Genomic DNA, 19,254 nt, shown 5'->3' on the forward strand with positions numbered 1-19,254 from the left:
AAACATTGTTTTTGTTTTTCTTGAATGTGAGTCTTTCTGTGTTTGAAGCATAAATTTAGGTATGCTGATTATGGAACAAAATAGCCATTAAGTTCCAGCCTTGAAAGGACTTAAAACAAACCAGATGACCCTACAACTAATGTAGCATTTCCATGCTTCATTTCCCACTTGTAGGCCATTAGTGTATCCTAGCTTCCATTGTTTGAGTCATTACCGAAGTAAGAACCTCAAGCGGTATATGATACTAAGGAAGTTTGATTGCTAGGTCACTTTTCTTTAAACATAAACTTACAGGTAGAAACGGAATTGTAAATTCCTTTCATCTGTTCCTTTGTTTTCCTATTTCTTGTACTCTTTCTTATAGCCTTAAGAATTGAATTCTCTAGTGTTGACTTTTATACTTTGTTTAGACATGTCCAATGTCACTCCAACAAAGTTCTTACCATTTATGTTGAATATTAAGTTTCAATTAGATGATCTTACCAGAAGCTTCTAAAGTTCTCTAAGCATCGATCTATTCGAATGTCTAGGGTCTAGACTCATTCGAGAATTAAATGGTAAAAGATTTTAGGCTGTTAACCATTGGTAAAGCTGAGCGTTTAAACTCAATGCTTTATGATCTCAAAACTATAGTGTATTTTGAATTCACAAGCACCAATCGGTTCGCCGTTCGACTTTGATACTCGAAAACAACCATAAAAGTCGCTAAAAGAAACGTACATTTTAAATTGCTCATTTTCTCTCATTTCTGTGAATCGTTCTTGGATTCACTACCAATCGAGGAAATTTACTGTTACCTTTCTAAAAGGGTTTATTGCAGTACAAGATATTTAATTATAACCAATAATTAAAACATACATTGAAGCATGCAAAGTCTAAACATTTATCATGAATAATAACTTGAAAATTAAAGCAATCATGCAATTCAAACAAGTTATTGGCATTTTATTCGATTTTATTGTTCCGGCAGGTGTGAATAAAATGATTCCAAGACCCTAAAATCATTGAAGAATTAAGCACATTATGTATTTTGAATCAATTCTAAAATATTTTAGGTAAGCAAAAGTCTTTTGCTAATAGTCTAGAAACTACTCTTGGTTGATAGGTACGTCTAAGAGCTTATTAGGTAAACCTATCGAATTTGCCACGACATAAAATGACTCCTTACTTATATCGTTGAGTTTCACCAAAACTAACATGTACTCACAATTATTTGTGTACCTTACCCCTTTAGGATCAATAAGTAACACCTCGCTAAGCGTAATCTATTACTAGATTGATGTAAAGGTTATCCAAGTAAGTGTTATTTTGGCATGACACCTTTTAACTCAATTTTTAAGTTTGGAACTTAAGGCTCTTACTATGTTGGTTAGATTTTAAGTGAACTACAATCCTTAATCATGCAACATAATCAAGCTTCAATCTCATGCATATTTAAGACATATTTAAAAGCAATACATAACTTAAAGCATGCATAAGATAAATGTGATCTAGTATGGCCCGACTTCATCTTGAAGCTTCAACTTCAAAGTCCGTCTTGAAAATGGTTGGAAACTTTGTCTTGAATTTCACCATGGGAAACTCCATTTTCTTCAAATAGGATCAGCTATAATTAAACTAATTACAACTATTTGATGGTACGTAGACCATATTTGAATTGAAAAACAAATTTGGTGCATTAGACCAATTACATTCAAATTAATGTACGCAGACCATATTTTCTATCCTATTTGGGCCATACTAGTCACTTCATAACCTGCAAAACAATACATATACAATATATACCATTCACCCATTCATTATCATGAATGGCCCACATAGACTTTGTTAGTAAAAACACATTGTATGCATCACATAAATATTTGCAGCAATTAATCAAATGCACCAATAATCTACCAATTATTCAGTCCTTATTAATTCTAATCAAGTTGTTTAACCTTAAAGTATTTGTAGACCTAATCAAGAGTTTATGACTAAAATTGCTCCCACTTAAACCAATAAATTCATATGCTTTACTAATTTTAAACATAAAAATGTATTTCTAGTCTAACCGGAAACATACAAGTTTAATTAAAATTTAAAGCTCATATAAAATTATAATTGAATCCATTTATTTAATTTATTTTTCAGTTGAATTAAATGAATTTAAATTAATTCAAGGTTTAATTTTAGTAAAATAATTAGTATAAATAAAAATTTATAAAAATTATAATATTCAAAATTAAAATTCGAGAAAATAATTTAAATTATTAATTTTAAAATTAATTAAAATTATTTCCGAACTGAAAATCTCAAATTAAATTCAAAACGCGTCAATCGTAACACGACGAGGCACTTGGGCTTGCGCCCAAGCCCCATCGAGTCATGAGGCAGCCGCGCCCCATCGACTGATCGCTAGGCGCGCACGAGCAAGCCACACGCATTGCAGCCATGCCAGGCCACGCTGCGCGCAGCCCGCATAGCACAATGCTACTGCTTTGCTCGCTGGGCGAGGCAGCGCGCGCTGTGGCGCAGCTCGCTTGCTGCCCACACGCGACTGCTCGCCTGGCACACGCCACGCCCTCCGCCCATCGACCATTGAGTCGCACACGCCCAGCTCCCTTGCTTCGCGCGCGCGTCTCTTGCTTGTTGCTCGTTGAATTCGTACCGCATGGGCGACGAGCTCCCTTGCTCGTCGTCGCATGCCCGCACTATACAACACCCCTTAAGGGTAACACGTAGCTTCCTTTGCTTTGTGCGTGCAAAATTTATGAGCGTTTTCATAAAAATTTAAAATTTTTAGTTTAAAATTAACGACAAAAATCCTATTAATTTCATAATTTTAGGGCGAAAAATCGAAAATTTATTAATCAATTAATTTCCGATTAACATGGATTCAAATCTAGGTCATAAAAATTTAAAATTTAACATAAATTAACAATTTTTATGGTGGATTTTAATCATGGATACCTAATTAAATTATTAATTAATTATGAAAAACAAATCAATTCTAAATTATTGAAATTTCAACAAATTAATCATAATTACAAATTAGGTTGTATAATTAACAAGTCTAGGCATTCATAATTGTTAAACATATACTGTAGGTCAATCAAAAAACCAAGATTTAAATATTCAATTTAACATCTTAAATTTACAAACTATTGCGTTCGAAAAACTTAAACCTCCGAAAAGTCATAGTTAGGCTTCGAATTTGGGAATTTTGGGTTCGGTCGAAAAAGCGCGAGGCTAATGCGTGACCTTGTCCCTCGTGGGTGTGACGATTCTTTTTATTCAATCAAGTGTAATTGGATTTCCTGTGAGTATACACCCAATTGACTAATAATATAGGAGTCGCCATTCAGTTTTTAACGACAATGAGAAAAACTGACAAAACCTGGTTATCGTGACATAAAGGGAGTGCAATTATGTTTGACCACAACGGCCGTAGGTTCCCTTGTGATCCCTGGTGTGGGGATCTCTCAATATACACCCGCAAGGTAGAGATTGAGGGTTCGGGGGACTGTAACTACCGAGAGGAGTAATTCGCTCGTCGATAACTCCAGAGGCAGGATATCCTTACTAGCTCAGCATAAATAATTGAAGGGACATTAACTATTAAACTAATCTGAGTTGATTTTAGCAATATGCAACATATAATATTAATTCGATCGTGATTATCTGATTTAAGTAGCATTAAGGGACCTAGCATGATAATCCGATTTCCCAAAAATATCATATTTGTTAGGCGTGATAGAACAATCAGATCTGGTTAGTTTAACAGTTCATAAAAAGGGCGAGGAAAGCAGTTAAATCATCGAAAAGGGACACATTACGACGCACCCTTGAGAGGTGCGTCACGGTTCTCAGAAAACTAACCACTTTGACTTTGCTATTTCTCCTTTTTATTTAACGAATCTCAATTATGGGACAGGATACGTTCTGTTCGATTTATGAATCGATTGCGACAGAACGCGTGAACAGTTTCGCAGCGAGAGGCTTAGGCTAAGGGTTAGAGTCAATACTCAGAATACAATTGTGTGTTATTGTGTGTTCTTTAACGTCGAAACTAGGGGCCTATTTATAGGGAAGAGTTCGTGGAAAGATAGAATTGCAGAGTTCTAATCCACAAAGAATTAGGAAAAGAGACGTACCCAGGTATTTTCAGCGCCCAGGCCTGGGCGCCGAAGATTTCGGCGCCCAGAGCCAGGCGTTGAAAATAGGGTCTGGGCAGTTTTGTTTAGTCAGATTCGGATTCCTGAAATCCGTAGAGTTTGAGATTAATTCGAGTCTTTTAGCGCGTATCAATTTTATGACGGAATGCGTCTGGACCCGTTACGAACTCTAGGCTCGTTAGGATTTTAATTAATACGTAACTCTTATTTCCGAATCCTATTAGGAATAGGATTCTCGCGGTTTTCTATCTCATTTAGGATTTATGTTGGAGTGCAACACCTAATTCTGACAGGTTTCTATCTTTTATGATTTGCCATTTTTAGAAGCTACTCTTTATGGAAGTTACTATTTTTAGCAGGTTTCCATAAATAGCAGGTTTCGGGTGAAATGAAAAGGGGAATCGAGATTCAATTATTTTATAGGAGATGCGTTGTCAAGTGGAGTTTTTACGTCTTCATCATCGAACATTTCCCTTTCGGGAATGGGGACAAAAGTAGGTGTCTACAGTTAGCCCCCACTTTGACCGAGTCTTGGAGTAAGACGATGGTCAAAGTATTTAGACGGAGTGCGTCACACAAGCCATGGTGTATGTGACATGTTTTGCGAGGGTCTCACGAGCCCCCGAGTGATAACATTTGACTTAAGGGTCATCACTTGAAGTGTCGACATATCCCTCACGTGTCATTGGGATTTGTCAACTGATAGTATAGAAACTTCCTCACTTTGTCATTGGAAGGATCTAAAGGTGCGTAGAAACTCCCTCACTTTGTCATTGGGAGTAGCTACAGATGTTTTCAAAATCAAAGCTATAAAGTGTAATTGGGCTTGGCCAAGCCCAATCACGAGGTAAAAACGTTTTTTAAAGATTCTCATTTTCAGGGCTGGCTAAACGAGAAAACCCCCTTGTTTTTATAGGACGTAAAACGAAGGAAAATCCAGCACATCGTTCTTTTTTGGAAAAACGGAAAACCAATCCTTTAATTTTTGGAAAAAGGGAAAACCGAAAAAAGTTATCGCTGCAGCGACTAAGGACCTGCGCGGTTAGTGACGCAGACCCCGCCCGCTGAAGGTGGGCGAGCCTGTCCGCTGAGGGTGGACGCCCCGTCCGATAGAAGTGGACGAATCTGTTTTGATGTTTTGAAAATAAGGACCTACGCGGTTTGTGACGTAGACCCCGCCGGCTGAAGATGGCGAACCTGTCCGCTGAGGGTGGACGCCCCGTCCGATAGAAGTGGACGAATCTGTTTTGAAATTTTATTTTGTTTTTTTTGAAAATAAGGACCTACGTGGTTTGCGCCGTAGACCCCGCCGGCTGAAGATGGCGAGCCTATTTTAAATTTGAAGACTTTATTTTTCGAAAACTGAGGACCTGCGCGGCTAGTGACGCAGACCCCGCCCGCTGAGGGTGGGCGAGCCCATTTTGAATTTCTTATTTTGCCTATGTAGAAGGGCTTTTGTGATTACAACCTGTTGGTGGGTCGTAATATTTCCTGATTAGATGTGTCCTATAAGTGGGTCCACACTGTGTATATTTTTGTTTAACAATATATTTCTTTGAGATATCCAAACATGATATGGTGTATGGCGCAGTCCGGGAATGTGATTTTGATCGCGCGCTCCTCGTTGGAGCCTATTTTTCGCGAGCCCCCAAGCACTGGGGCTCGTCGGGTGTTTTTCGCATCTTGTAATCATGTTTGGGGTCATGCTCGTATGTGCGAGCGACCTTCTACAGTAGTGTGCTACTTTAGCGAAGCCGTGGAGTGCGACTTTCAGTGAAGAAATCGGCAATTTTCAAGCCGAATGAATATGGCAGGGCCCAATAGAAGTTAGGGCCTTTTGAGGTTGGGTTCATTTTCGGCGCCCAGGCCTGGGCGTTGAAATAATTCACGCCCAGGTGGGGCGTTGAAAGTGTTGTTTGGGTTGGTCTTTTGATGACACAGTTGGCCTCTTGTTCATTCGTTTATTTCACTTGGAAGTTCTATGTATTCTCTTTTCTTTTGTTTTTTCTTTGTTTTTAGAACGTGATGATTTTCTTGAGAAGCCGTAGCCGATTGGTGGACTACGATGCTTGTCGCTTTGGGTGATTATTTTAAGGAACTGTTGCTCTTAAGGTGTTCGGTTATTGCAATAGTCGGGCGAGTCTATTTGGCCCGAGGAACATACCTCGAGGCGTAAGATTTTGATCGCTCTATTTTTTTTTCTTTTGAACGCGTTCGTGAATGTTCGATACTTAGAATGATGATATGTATGTGCGAACGAGCGTTCATAGAATGGCCGTCGTGTGCGGTCCATTAATCAGTTTTCTTGAATCATTTTTTTTGAACAATGACTGATTTTGAATAGTTTGCTTAGAAGCTTGATAGGGGTCAGGTACATTCATGAAGTGGGCTCAAACATCGCCCTTTCGATTGTTCGAACATTTGCTCCGAGATTTTTTATTTTGCTATGGTTGCTTCGTAGCTTGGAGCCCCCAAGTATGCATGTTGGGATGCTTCCTTTTGGCGTACGATTTTTGGTAGGTTCTTTTGAGAAAGATGCCTTGGGGTTCCGCTCGTGTAGATGCGAGCTATCCCTTCCGTGGTAGGTAATATTTTTCTACCTTTAATCCTTAATATAGAAGTCGTGTGGCTTGCGTTTTGAATTTGGGCCATAAGTAGTCTTTGCCTCTTTTACACATGCTCTTGGTCGTGCCTGCATTAGTGCAATATGCCTTACTCTCTTTTTTAGACTTGTACCGTGGGATGGTTGAACTTATGGTGCAACGCAGGCCCGTGTGGCCTAACGGCGTGTCTTAGAACATTCCTCCAAGCGTTGGGATATCATTATTTGGAGTATTTCATCATGCCTTGTTCAGGTGCTCGAATAAGTGTAGCACCTTCTGCGTGGGTTTGTACGGATTATTACTTCGTTCGATGCGAGGATTCATAGGTGTTTCTTTCTTGTTTTTATATCAGGGCAAGATTTAGCAAGCAGAGATATTCAGCGCCCAGGCTGGGGCGTTAAAGATATCGGCGCCCAGCTCTAGGCGTTGAAAATTATCTCTGGGTATATTTTGACAGTTCTTATCCTTGATTTTTCTTTCGCTTTTGCTTTGGAACGACGTAAACTGTGTAACGGACGCTTGTACGGCGAGCGTTATGTGCAGTAGTTTGATCGGAGTTTTGGTGACTCACGATTTTCAGTTACCCTTGATAGTGGGGTGACTTTATATATTCTAAGTAGTGCTTTAGAATTTGGGAGGGGTTGTAGCCATTCTAAGGTTCGTTTTACACGATTAAAGCTTAGGATTGTGCCCCTATGACATATGTATAGCATTAGCGTCGAGAATTTGCGATGAAATCGTCATTTCGAGCATTTTTAGAGTGTTTTTCTCAAGCCCCCAATTGTAGCTACGGGATTGGCTTGGTGCTATAATGTTTAGCATACGTTTTTATGCATTCATGGTGACATGAATCATGAATAGTTTGAACCAGACTCGTTTAGTGCGAGGTACGTTCGGGTAGTGATTTTGCTGCTTCTCTTGTAAATGTCGTATTGTGCGACATTGCCATGGTCAAGGTAGTCACATGTTGAAGTGTGCCTTGTCCAAAAGCTAGGTGCCTTTCTTTACCCATAATCATATTTGGAAATCTTTTGACTCACTTGCAAAATTGAGATAAACGCATACTTAGCTTAAACCAACGACACTTTATTATGTTCGAAAAAGTCTTTGAAAATTATTTGAAAATTATTTAAAATCCGAATCCTACTGTGTACAGTCCGAGGTGTCCTAAGTAAGTTGATTTATAGAAGGGTTCGTACAGGATTACATGAATGAATCAAAATACTGTTACGATTTTTGGAATGCTGTCTAAGGATTTGCCGGAAGCCAGGGTGCAGGCGTCAAGATATACTTGTGCCCGTTTGGCATATACTTTAGGCTTTTAAGGCCATCTTTTCCAGAATTGCGGGAATATAAACCGTTTTCAAATTGACTTAGATTTACTTGGTGTATGTCTGCATAAAAGGTCAAGGTATACTTAGTTCTTTCCCTAGCTCTTTCATTTCAATTTTTAGCCCTCAATTGCTATTATGTCTTCCCATTAATGATGCTTTTAGATTTCGATTTTAGATGCCCGTGTCATATGTCTGAGTAGGGTGAGCCTTGGTTAAGTGCCAAGTCCTATTGACAATGTCTGTTTTTTTTCAAAGGGGATTCACAAACATTTGAATTACCATGAACGGGTGCCCTGAGTTCGAATGAACGATGGGGCGATGCCGTAGAACAATCCTCTTTATTGCAAGCTTACTGCCTTTACTACTTGTTGGCGATTATGACTGTGTCTAGTGGTGAAAGAAGGTCTTTAAGCGAACGACTATGTCTAGTGGTGAAAGAAAGTCTTTAAGTGAGTTAGTTCGCTTTTAGGGAGGGTCAAGTTGAGTACTTTAGAGGTCATGGACGCTTGCACTAGCCCCCATTCAATTGAGGCAAAGCGATCTTTTTGAGTCTTGGCTAAGTGCCTAGGAGTGTGAGTGGTCCTTCTGGCAAGGGTACGTGCCCTTATTATTTTTCGATGTGTGCTCATTAATTTTGGCATTTTGATGACTTGGATTCTTCCTTTGACTTAAATTTTTCTTTCGACTTGGGTTGCAAGTAATTAAATTTCAATAAGGGACTCTATTTCTTATTCTTGTTATTCCATAGGCTCTAACAAATTGGTTGGACCGAATCATGGATTGCCTACGTATCCGCCTTAAATAGATTTAATTTGGAATCAGGTCTTGCGTAGTTCTTAGCCAGAAATGGTTTCTTAGAATGCCGATTTTAAACAAGTACGTTCTGAGGTGGAAACATATTATTTGAAACGGTAGAATAAGTGAAGTTTATTATTATTTTAATCTGCTGCCTTGCCGTAAGCCAAAAATTTGTTTTATATTTTTTTGATTGAGTACATGTATTTTTTGGTACGTATATCTGAATACGTATTGTACCCCTCCAAGTGTTCGTTATTTTTCCGTGCATGTGCGGATAAAATGACGAGCACTTCTGGACAAATTTTCAGCAAGCAGAGAGAATCGGCGCCCAGGCTTGGGCGCTAAAGATTTCGGCGCCCAGCTCTGGGCGCTGAAAATGGTTTCTGGGCGGATATTTTTTTTGGTGCGCTAAATGCTTCTCTATTTTTAGACTAACTTTAGAGGCGCTTTGCAAAGTTTCTTTTTTATTATTTATTATCTTTTTGTACTTTTCATTTGTTTCCCTCTTTTTTTATATTCGTGACTCAAGACAGTTTAAAAGATGGGTTGAATGAGATAGGATAATTTGTATAGGTATTGGTCAAGCATGAGGATTCTATTTGCTAGGGCTCACAATTTGCAGCCTCGAACTAGTGTCATGAGTTTACATCAACCAAGGCCAATGAGTAGTATGGGGACGGCTCAAGGGTATATCAACAGGATGCATTCAAACAAGTTATATGGTCATTATGCTAACGGTGGTGTAATAATGGGTTTGGGCTTTGGAAATAACGGGTATGACGCACGTGTCAATGGCCGTGCGTGGTTTGCGGTTGACAACAAGCTCAAGAACAAGAGTCGAGGTAATGGTTTCATGGGCTATGGCAATGAGAACATGGATGGGTCAAATGAGCTGAACAGGGACCCCAGAGCGAAGGCGTCTAAGAGCATAAGGATTGGAAAGGGTAGATATCGTAGAACCTTATGATTTGGATTGGTTGACTCGATTCTTTTCCTTCGTTTACTTGTGTAAATTTCGCACTTTGGGAGGTACGGGCTAAGTATTTCATGGCTTGCTCTTTTCGCTCTCCCTTTTCTCTTTCTATTTTTTTCCTTTTTGCTCGGGATTTCTCCCCTCAACATAGTTTTTTTATTTGGGCTAAAAGGTAGATGGTTGTGGTCTTTGGGTCACGAGGCGAGACTGAATGAGCCTCGTTTAATAGGCCTATAGTGGACCTTTAATTTTAGTAGGCCTAGGGTGGACCTTTAATTTTTGTTGGCCTAGGGTGGGCTTTTAAATTATCTTACTTTGCAAGCGTATTTTGTCGTTTCTTAAAATGTGCAAATAGCGTAGATTCAAAATGTTATTTTTACCTTATTGAAATTTAACGAAAGAATTACATCGAAGATAATTTTTTGCTTCTTTTCAGATTCCGGTTTCCGGGATTTAACTGGAAGTTGTGATTTAGACTCAAACTTTCATTAATCTTTCTGATTATAACCCGTGTATGAATACAAGGAGGTGGCCTAGACTCAAAATAATGACATGGCGTAAGCCTATAATACTTGACCAAGCGACTCTCAGACTTAGGCTAATTGGACCATAACTTTCGTTGGTTGACACTTTAGATTTTAACCCTTGGGTGTTCATTTGTCATGCGCCATTTTAATGTTGGCAAGGTAGTTAATTGGGGAGATCGAATTTTTATTTTTGCAAGACTAGAATCATTAGTGCGGCTTCTCTCTTAGTGTGTATTGCTTTACCCCAATGGTAGCCCTATTGGTATGCCGATTTGGGTATTTTCATGGTTGGTCATGTTGCATTCATGGAAAATCTTTTAGTCCGTACTTAATAGTATTTCAAGGAGTGAGTGACTCGAGAGGACTATGATAGTCGTGACCCAATGTGATTATAAGCCTTGAGGCCATTAATTTTTTCTTTGCCAATGGTGTTGATACCTTAGGTTCACTTTGGGGGTTGTGCGACTATGTGGGAATGATTTTCAGAATGTGACCGTTTCCATTTTGCAAATACATAACATATTCTTTTTATGGGTGAGAGAGTATTGAGGCCGTGGATTCCTAGCAAGGGATGACAATTACATATGGGTGCTTATTGACTTAAATGTTAGGAGATGAGACTCAATATGGTTTAACCTTTTAACTTGCAGAACGACACCAAGCATTAGGACCGATTCTATGGATAAGACAACTAAGACTTAGGATTTAGATTGTACTTCGGCATAACCTAGTCTAGACTCGGATTTATTGAACATTATTTTTCCTTGAAGACTCCATTTGAACATTATTTTTTGAATACTTTGCCTATGTGACATTCAAGGTCGTTTAATTAGCATGCTCGGTTTTGGTGCCGGGCATTGTCGTCATAGGAGGCCTAACAACGACACAAAGAGTTATTTATTTTTATTTCTTAGTCGCTTTTAGAATCGAGTGCCTTTTCATACGCCCTCGCAGCAATTTTTTCGAAAAGTTTTTTTTTTTGCTACGTATATTTTTTCATGCGCGGGCACAGAGGCTGCTGTGCCTGACCAAAAGGCCAGGCAGCAACTTCAGCGCCCAGCAGTGGGCGTGAGAAATATTGGCGCCCAGCCATGGGCGCTGAAAATGCGTCCCTGACTGGTACTTGTTTTCTGTTCGCGTATATTCTTTTGTTTTATGCGACTTAATTTTGCGTGCTTGCCTAATAACGTCCTTTACGCGTTGTGCAGCGTTTGTGGGATTCGTTACAGGCCATCCCGAGCGTCGCTTATTTTTGTGGCGATCATTCGGGTTTGCGGAACACGTGTTTCGGTATAACTCTTTGGCAAATTAGTCTATGAATGTTTGGGCAGTTTTTAAGGTCGTTGGTTTTCTAGGATAGTTTGTCACACACAATCACATATTTCGCTACACATAACTACATTACAAACATGGATTTGAAAATTAAATATGCCACGTAGTTTATGATAGGCTTCTATGGGTAGTTTATTTGCGCCTGGCTTGGTACCGCTTCTATCGTAGATCCAACACATGCCCCGGTCGAGGTAGTGTCTTCAACAGACGAATTTCGCTCAAGAGGCCAACCCGCAAGTGCAAGCCAAGGGGGCATGCAGGCGAGAGGGGCCTAATGGGCGAACGATTGGGTTCGGGATAGGTGTACTACTTGCACAAGTACCGAGTGGGAAACATGTGCGGCGTATGCACCCCCCTATTGGCGAAAAAAGGTATCCTTAGTCCCAACTCCCGAGGGAGCCGAGATTCGTTATGATGTTCTGCCCGTTCACATTAATATGCTGATTTTCAGGTCGTCCCAACTTGATGGGGAAATAAACGCGGGGTAGGATCGTTTCACCCTTCGGCTATTTTGATTACCTACAAGCACGAGTATTTCCTTCACTATCCCCAGTGGAGTCGCCACTGTGAGGGGGTCGAAAAAGCGCGAGGCTAATGCGTGACCTTGTCCCTCGTGGGTGTGACGATTCTTTTTATTCAATCAAGTGTAATTGGATTTCCTGTGAGTATACACCCAATTGACTAATAATATAGGAGTCGCCATTCAGTTTTTAACGACAATGAGAAAAACTGACAAAACCCGGTTATTGTGACATAAAGGGAGTGCAATTATGTTTGACCACGATGGCCGTAGGTTCCCTTGTGATCCCTGGTGTGGGGATATCTCAATATACACCCGCAAGGTAGAGATTGAGGGTTCGGGGGACTGTAACTACCGAGAGGAGTAATTCGCTCGTCGATAACTCCAGAGGCAGGATATCCTTACTAGCTCAGCATAAATAATTGAAGGGACATGCGTTAACTATTAAACTAATCTGAGTTGATTTTAGCAATATGCAACATATAATACTAATTCGATCGTGATTATCTGATTTAAGTAGCATTAAGGGACCTAGCATGATAATCCGATTTCCCAAAAATATCATATTTGTTAGGCGTGATAGAACAATCAGATCTGGTTAGTTTAACAGTTCATAAAAAGGGCGAGGAAAGCAGTTAAATCATCGAAAAGGGACACATTACGACGCACCCTTGAGAGGTGCGTCACGGTTCTCAGAAAACTAACCACTTTGACTTTGCTATTTCTCCTTTTTATTTAACGAATCTCAATTATGGGACAGGATACGTTCTGTTCGATTTATGGATCGATTGCGACAGAACGCGTGAACAGTTTCGCAGCGAGAGGCTTAGGCTAAGGGTTAGAGTCAATACTCAGAATACAATTGTGTGTTGTTGTGTGTTCATTCACGTCGAAACTAGGGGCCTATTTATAGGGAAGAGTTCGTGGAAAGATAGAATTGCAGAGTTCTAATCCACAAAGAATTAGGAAAAGAGACGTACCCAGGTATTTTCAGCGCCCAGGCCTGGGCGCCGAAGATTTCGGCGCCCAGAGCCAGGCGTTGAAAATAGGGTCTGGGCAGTTTTGTTTAGTCAGATTCGGATTCCTGAAATCCGTAGAGTTTGAGATTAATTCGAGTCTTTTAGCGCGTATCAATTTTATGACGGAATGCGTCTGGGCCCGTTACGAACTCTAGGCTCGTTAGGATTTTAATTAATACGTAACTCTTATTTCCGAATCCTATTAGGAATAGGATTCTCGCGGTTTTCTATCTCATTTAGGATTTGCCATTTTTAGAAGTTACCCTTTACGGCAGTTACTATTTTTAGCATGTTTCCATAAATAGCAGGTTTCGGGTGAAATGAAAAGGGGAATCGAGATTCGTTTATTTTATAGGAGATGCGTTGTCAAGTGGAGTTTTTACGTCATCATCATCGAACCTTTCCCTTTCGGGAATGGGGACAAAAGTAGGTGTCTACAAATTTGCAATTAATTACGAAAACTAATCACCCCTTTAATTCCTTGCAAATTTGTAAAATTTAACCATGTTCATGCAATTTAGATTATGAAAATAATAAGGGCTCGTGATACCACTGTTAGGTTATGACACATATGACAAAACATAAATCATGCGGAAAACCTTAATGCCAGGAAACATATTATTTACACATAATCATTTAGCATAATTCAGATGCATACACTTTGTAGCGTGCCCTCCCTAGCTGCGCCCGAACCGAACAAGAACAAGTCTTTAGGAATCCAAGTGTCGTCCCTCCGTAGATAGTCCACAGCACGTCCGGATCCTCCTTAAGCTTGACCAACTAGAATTGCCCTTAAGGTTCTAAGAATTTTCGGCTAATAGGCTACAAGTGTTTGGCTGATTTTGTTCCAAAATCTTACCTTTGAATACTTCAATCCTCGATGTAAATATGTGACCCTAGGCACCTATTTATAGAGTTTATGGAAAGGAATTATAATCCTATTAGAATTCAAATCTATTTAATTATAATCCTACTAGGACTCTAATTAAACAAACTTTATCTATTAGGATTAGATTTAATCATATTACGAATCCCGGTAGCCTTAGGATTCCGAGTAACACACACGAGTGGCAATGCACCGCACGCAGGCCTTACGGCCCACGTACAACGCACGACCCACTCGTCGCAGCCCCTTGCTCCGCATGCGCGCGCGCCCAAGGCCTTGGCTGGGCCTGGCCTTCGCGCTGGGCCTGGTCTTGGCTTTGGCGTGTGTTTGTGCTTTGGATTGCTGGGCGATGGCCCGGCTTCGTGCTGGGCCTTCGTCTGGCAGGCCTCGTCCGATGCTAATTCGTACGATACGCTTCCGATTAAATTCTCGATTCCTGAATTTATTTCCGATACGAACAATATTAATATTTCCGATTCCGGAATTAATTTCCGTATGGAACAAATATTTAATATTTTCGTTTCCGGAATTATTTTCCGATTTCGATAATATTTCCGATTCTGACAATATTTCCGTTTCCGGCAATATTTCCGATTTCGGCAATATTTCCATTTCCTATAATATTTTCCGATACGTACCATGTTTCCGTTTCCGGCAACACCTACGACTTGGATAATATTTATATTTCCGATACGAGCCATATTTCCGTTTCCGGCAATATCATCGTTTCCAGAGTATTCACTTGCTTGCCTTTGACGATCTCAGCTCCCACTGAAACCAAGATCTGTCGATTCCGAATATCCATAGATGGAGTATTTAATGCCATTAAATACTTGATCCGTTTACGTACTATTTGTGTGACCCTACGGGTTCAGTCAAGAGTAAACTGTGGATTAATATCAGGCCCGGTCCTGACATTTTGAGGGCCCTAGGGGAAATAAGGGATTTGGGCCCCTTTCAAAATAATACGTCTTTAACTGAAATAATATTTTTTTTTGTGAAATCCATTATATTGTTGAATAAATCAATAAAACTTACTATATCTCCTTTGCAGGATCCTAGAATTTCAAAATTCGGCGCTAGTCGATTTCTTGAAATATTTCAATAAAATAAATACTCATTTAATTACAAGATAATTAATATGCGTAAAGAGATATTTTTTGAAAATAAAGGTTCATTTTGAACATATAAAAATATCAGTTAAATTTATCTTCATTAAAATGCTTTTCTATTTTAAAACTTATAAACTCATAGTCCATCAAATAAGCATTTTTTTTTTGCTCACATATAGTTATATCATTTAGAAATGAGTACTAAAAGTCAAATACTACGTACATAAACTCAACGTAAAACACAAAAATAAAAAGAAAAGAGTCTGTAAGGGGAGTCGAACCTTAGACCTCTAGTAGATATCAAAACTTTAGAAGTTACTTTCTACCAATGAGCCAAAGAAATAACATGTATATTTAATGCGTTGTTTATTACTAGTACTAAATTACTGGATAGACAATTATTTTGGGCCCCTTTCCGCCTTGGGCCCTAGGCGGTCGCACCCCTCGCCTACCCCCTAGGGTCGGGCCTGATTAATATTATTAATTCCACTTGAACTGAAGCGGCCTCTAGCTAGGCATTCAGCTCACTTGATCTCACTGAATTATTAACTTGTTAATTAATACTGAACCGCATTTATTAGACTTAACCTTATATGCATACTTTCCTTCATCACGACCCTCCCCTTTCCTCTTCATAGAATGGAACACCTCAAAAGCCACCAAAGCGTTATCTGTAATTAATCTTCCCGGAACAAAAGCACTTTGGTTGACAGAGATAATATCATTCAAGAATGGCTTAAGCTTATTAGCCATAGTCTTTGATATTATTTTATAGGACATTACAACAACTTATCGGCCTAAACTCCGTCATATTCTTTGGGTCATCGCATTTCGGTATCAAAACAATACATGTCTTGTTTGCTTCGGACAGATCAACTAACCCGTTCCACCATCTCTTGACAAAAGAAATAATATCAGATCCAACAATATTCCATAATTTTTGAAAAAATAGGGCATGCATACCGTCGGGCCCGGGAGCTTTGTTTGGATGCATCTGAAATAAAGCCATTTTAATCTCATCTCTGCTCGGTTCCATGTCAAGAACCCCATTCATCTCGTCTGTTACCACGCTAGACAGCCCCACCATAGCCTCCTCGAACTCAGATGGTGCATCTGTAGTGAATAATTCAGTGAAGTAGTCCGAGACAATTATATGGAGGTCCTCCTTCTTTTCGTGCCATACATCATGTTTATCAAATAGGCCTTTAATACAATTTTTCCTCTTTCTTTGACTTGCTTTTCGGTGGAAATATGATGTGTTTTTGTCTCCATCTTTCATTTCATTCGCCCTCGATCTTGCAAACCAATATGATTCCTCCAGCCGATGCAATTCATCCAATTCACGAGCCAATTGTTCACAATGATTCAACATTTGAGTGTCAACCCTGCTCCCCTGCACCTCTGTCAACTCTTTCTCTATCTTTTTTATTTTCTTTTTAATACACCCAAAAGTCTCTGAGGCCCACCTCGTTAGCTTCTCTACACATGATGAAATTCTGATATGTGGTGCAACCAACATAGACTCATTCCATGCCCGAGCTACAACCTCCGCACACTCATCTCGAGAGAGCCATAAAGCTTCGAACCTAAATAATTTTTCCCGACGCCCCCTTTCAAAGTAGTTAAGGGCATATATATAGTTTACTTTTTTATTTCATATATAGTTTACTTTTTTATTTCAAGTATTTTATTATGCCACATTTTTATGTTGTCACAAATAAATCATATTTAATATAATTTTTTTAAAAAATTAATCAAACAAATATACTCCGTAATAAAATATATATCCCCTAATTATTTTGATGTCTACTTTTTCTATAGAAAAAGTTTGCGAATAATTTTCTACATAATATAATTTTGCTTTTTATATATCATCGCACGCATCGCGTGCAAATAAAACTAGTATTTTATAATGGAATTCATGAGGTCATTTTAGTAAATGGCCTTTTGGTGTCCCCTATGAAATAGACTATAATGCCCTTAATAAGTTTTAATTTAATTTAATTATAATAATTCTAAAAACTGATAATTAATGTCATATGGTAAAAAAATGAAATTTCAATGCACATGACGACCAAAAGTCAACAACAAATTAATTTAATTCATATAGCAAACATGAAAACAATTATTAAGGCAGTTAAAAAAATTGGAATTTATCCCTTCAATCTTACATTTTTTTATTACAAAATTAAACTTAGTCTTACTCTTTATCATACCCTAATTTTTGATGGTTACACAAGCACTTGGACAAGTAAAAACACAATCTTTTACGTTTATTTTAGTTAATTTGTTATTACATTAGTTCCTAAATAGATTTTATAAAATATGTATATTTGTTTTCTTTAGCTTTAAATAATTATTACATATAAATATGTGTATTTGTTTTCTTTAGTTTTAAATAAATTTTCTTACATGTTTTAGAAAATGTACATACTTTTAAGAATGTGTAGCGTGTACTCCATATAAGACTATGTTTTAATTAACAACTTAGAGAAGAAAGTCATTGAAGTATTATTTTAGTTCATTATGATCAAACTTTAGTTTAATAACTTCACACTTAGGTTTCCACATAAGATATCGATAATACACTTATAAAAATTGTTAAATTTTTTTATAAAACGTTAGAACATACTTGCGTATATATCAAATCATATTTTTAAAAATATTTGCACGCATTGTGTGCATAGAATACTAGTTCTTTAAATACCCTCACTAATATTTTTTCTTTTAAATTATAATCTTTAAATTTGTTGTCACAATTTTTGATGGAATCATCAACACAGGGAAAAAGAAAAAAATTGTGATCCTATAAACTTGAAGTTAAAATATTTGTTGTTTTCATATTATTCTGCATTATCGTAATCACACAATTTAAAATTCTCTGATTCAAATGAATAATTAATATAAAAAAAATTCAACGTTGAATAAAATTTCCAATAGTCACACCTCCCTTCAAGCATCTTCAAGTTCGAAGATGTAAATTAAGTGCTAACTTATCACTTTATCAGACTTATTATATTTAAATAAAAAATAGGGTTTGTGAAGGTAAAACACTAACCCTGCTAATCTTTTTTAATCATTTCCTTTTTAAAAATGTATAACAACTCATTGTGGCAATTTTCCTTAATTTACTTGGCTATTTTAACTAGGATTAACTCATTAATCAAAAGTCATAGTATATCTCCTACTCAATTAACTTCTACGGTTTTTTCATGATATGCCCATGAGATTTCACGAAATTCACCAAATACCCCTACGTGTTTCAAAATACATAATATACCCCTATTTAAACTTATTTTGCACCAAATACCCTTGAACTTAACGACCGTTAATGTTCCGTTAGTGTTATTTTACCTTTATACCCTTACTCATCCAATATTCTACAATTCACTTAAAAATAAAAAAAAATAAAAAAACACTTCTTCTCTTCTCTCCTCTCCTGTTCCTAGACCCATTCATCTTCATCCCAGATTCCCAATTTCCTATTTCATCATCTTCTTCACTCCATTTTCTCACTCCTGCCATTTTTGCTCTGTTAAAAAACAATAATATGTCTAGCCCATTGATTAGCACTAACCCCAACACGAATCCGTACCCGCCTCCTGATTCGAATCCAACCTTAAACCCATATCCTCCTCCGAGTCCTGGGTCTAATCTGGTAATGTTGCCGCCACCGCCATCTCCATTGATTTCGCCACCGCCATTGTCAACTACAGTTTCTAGGGTTTCGATTCATAATGTTCAGAACCATATTTGGGAGGCGGCTACATCGTATATTTGCTCGGGTTGATTGTTGGAGGAGAGTGTTTGTTGATTTGTTGTTATTTTGGGGATGGCTTTGAATTTTTTGCATCGGATCTTTCCGGTCCATCTTCCTAAAGAGAATATGGTTCATGGTGGTTCAGAGGATAGGGACATTCGTGAATTGTTGCCTGCTGATCCTTTTGGGATGGATATTAGCTCCACATTAACCGCCATTACGGGGTGGCTTGAAGA

This window comes from Spinacia oleracea, chromosome 4, assembly GCF_020520425.1.
Source record: "Spinacia oleracea cultivar Varoflay chromosome 4, BTI_SOV_V1, whole genome shotgun sequence".
NCBI classification, from domain to species: Eukaryota; Viridiplantae; Streptophyta; class Magnoliopsida; order Caryophyllales; family Amaranthaceae; genus Spinacia; species Spinacia oleracea.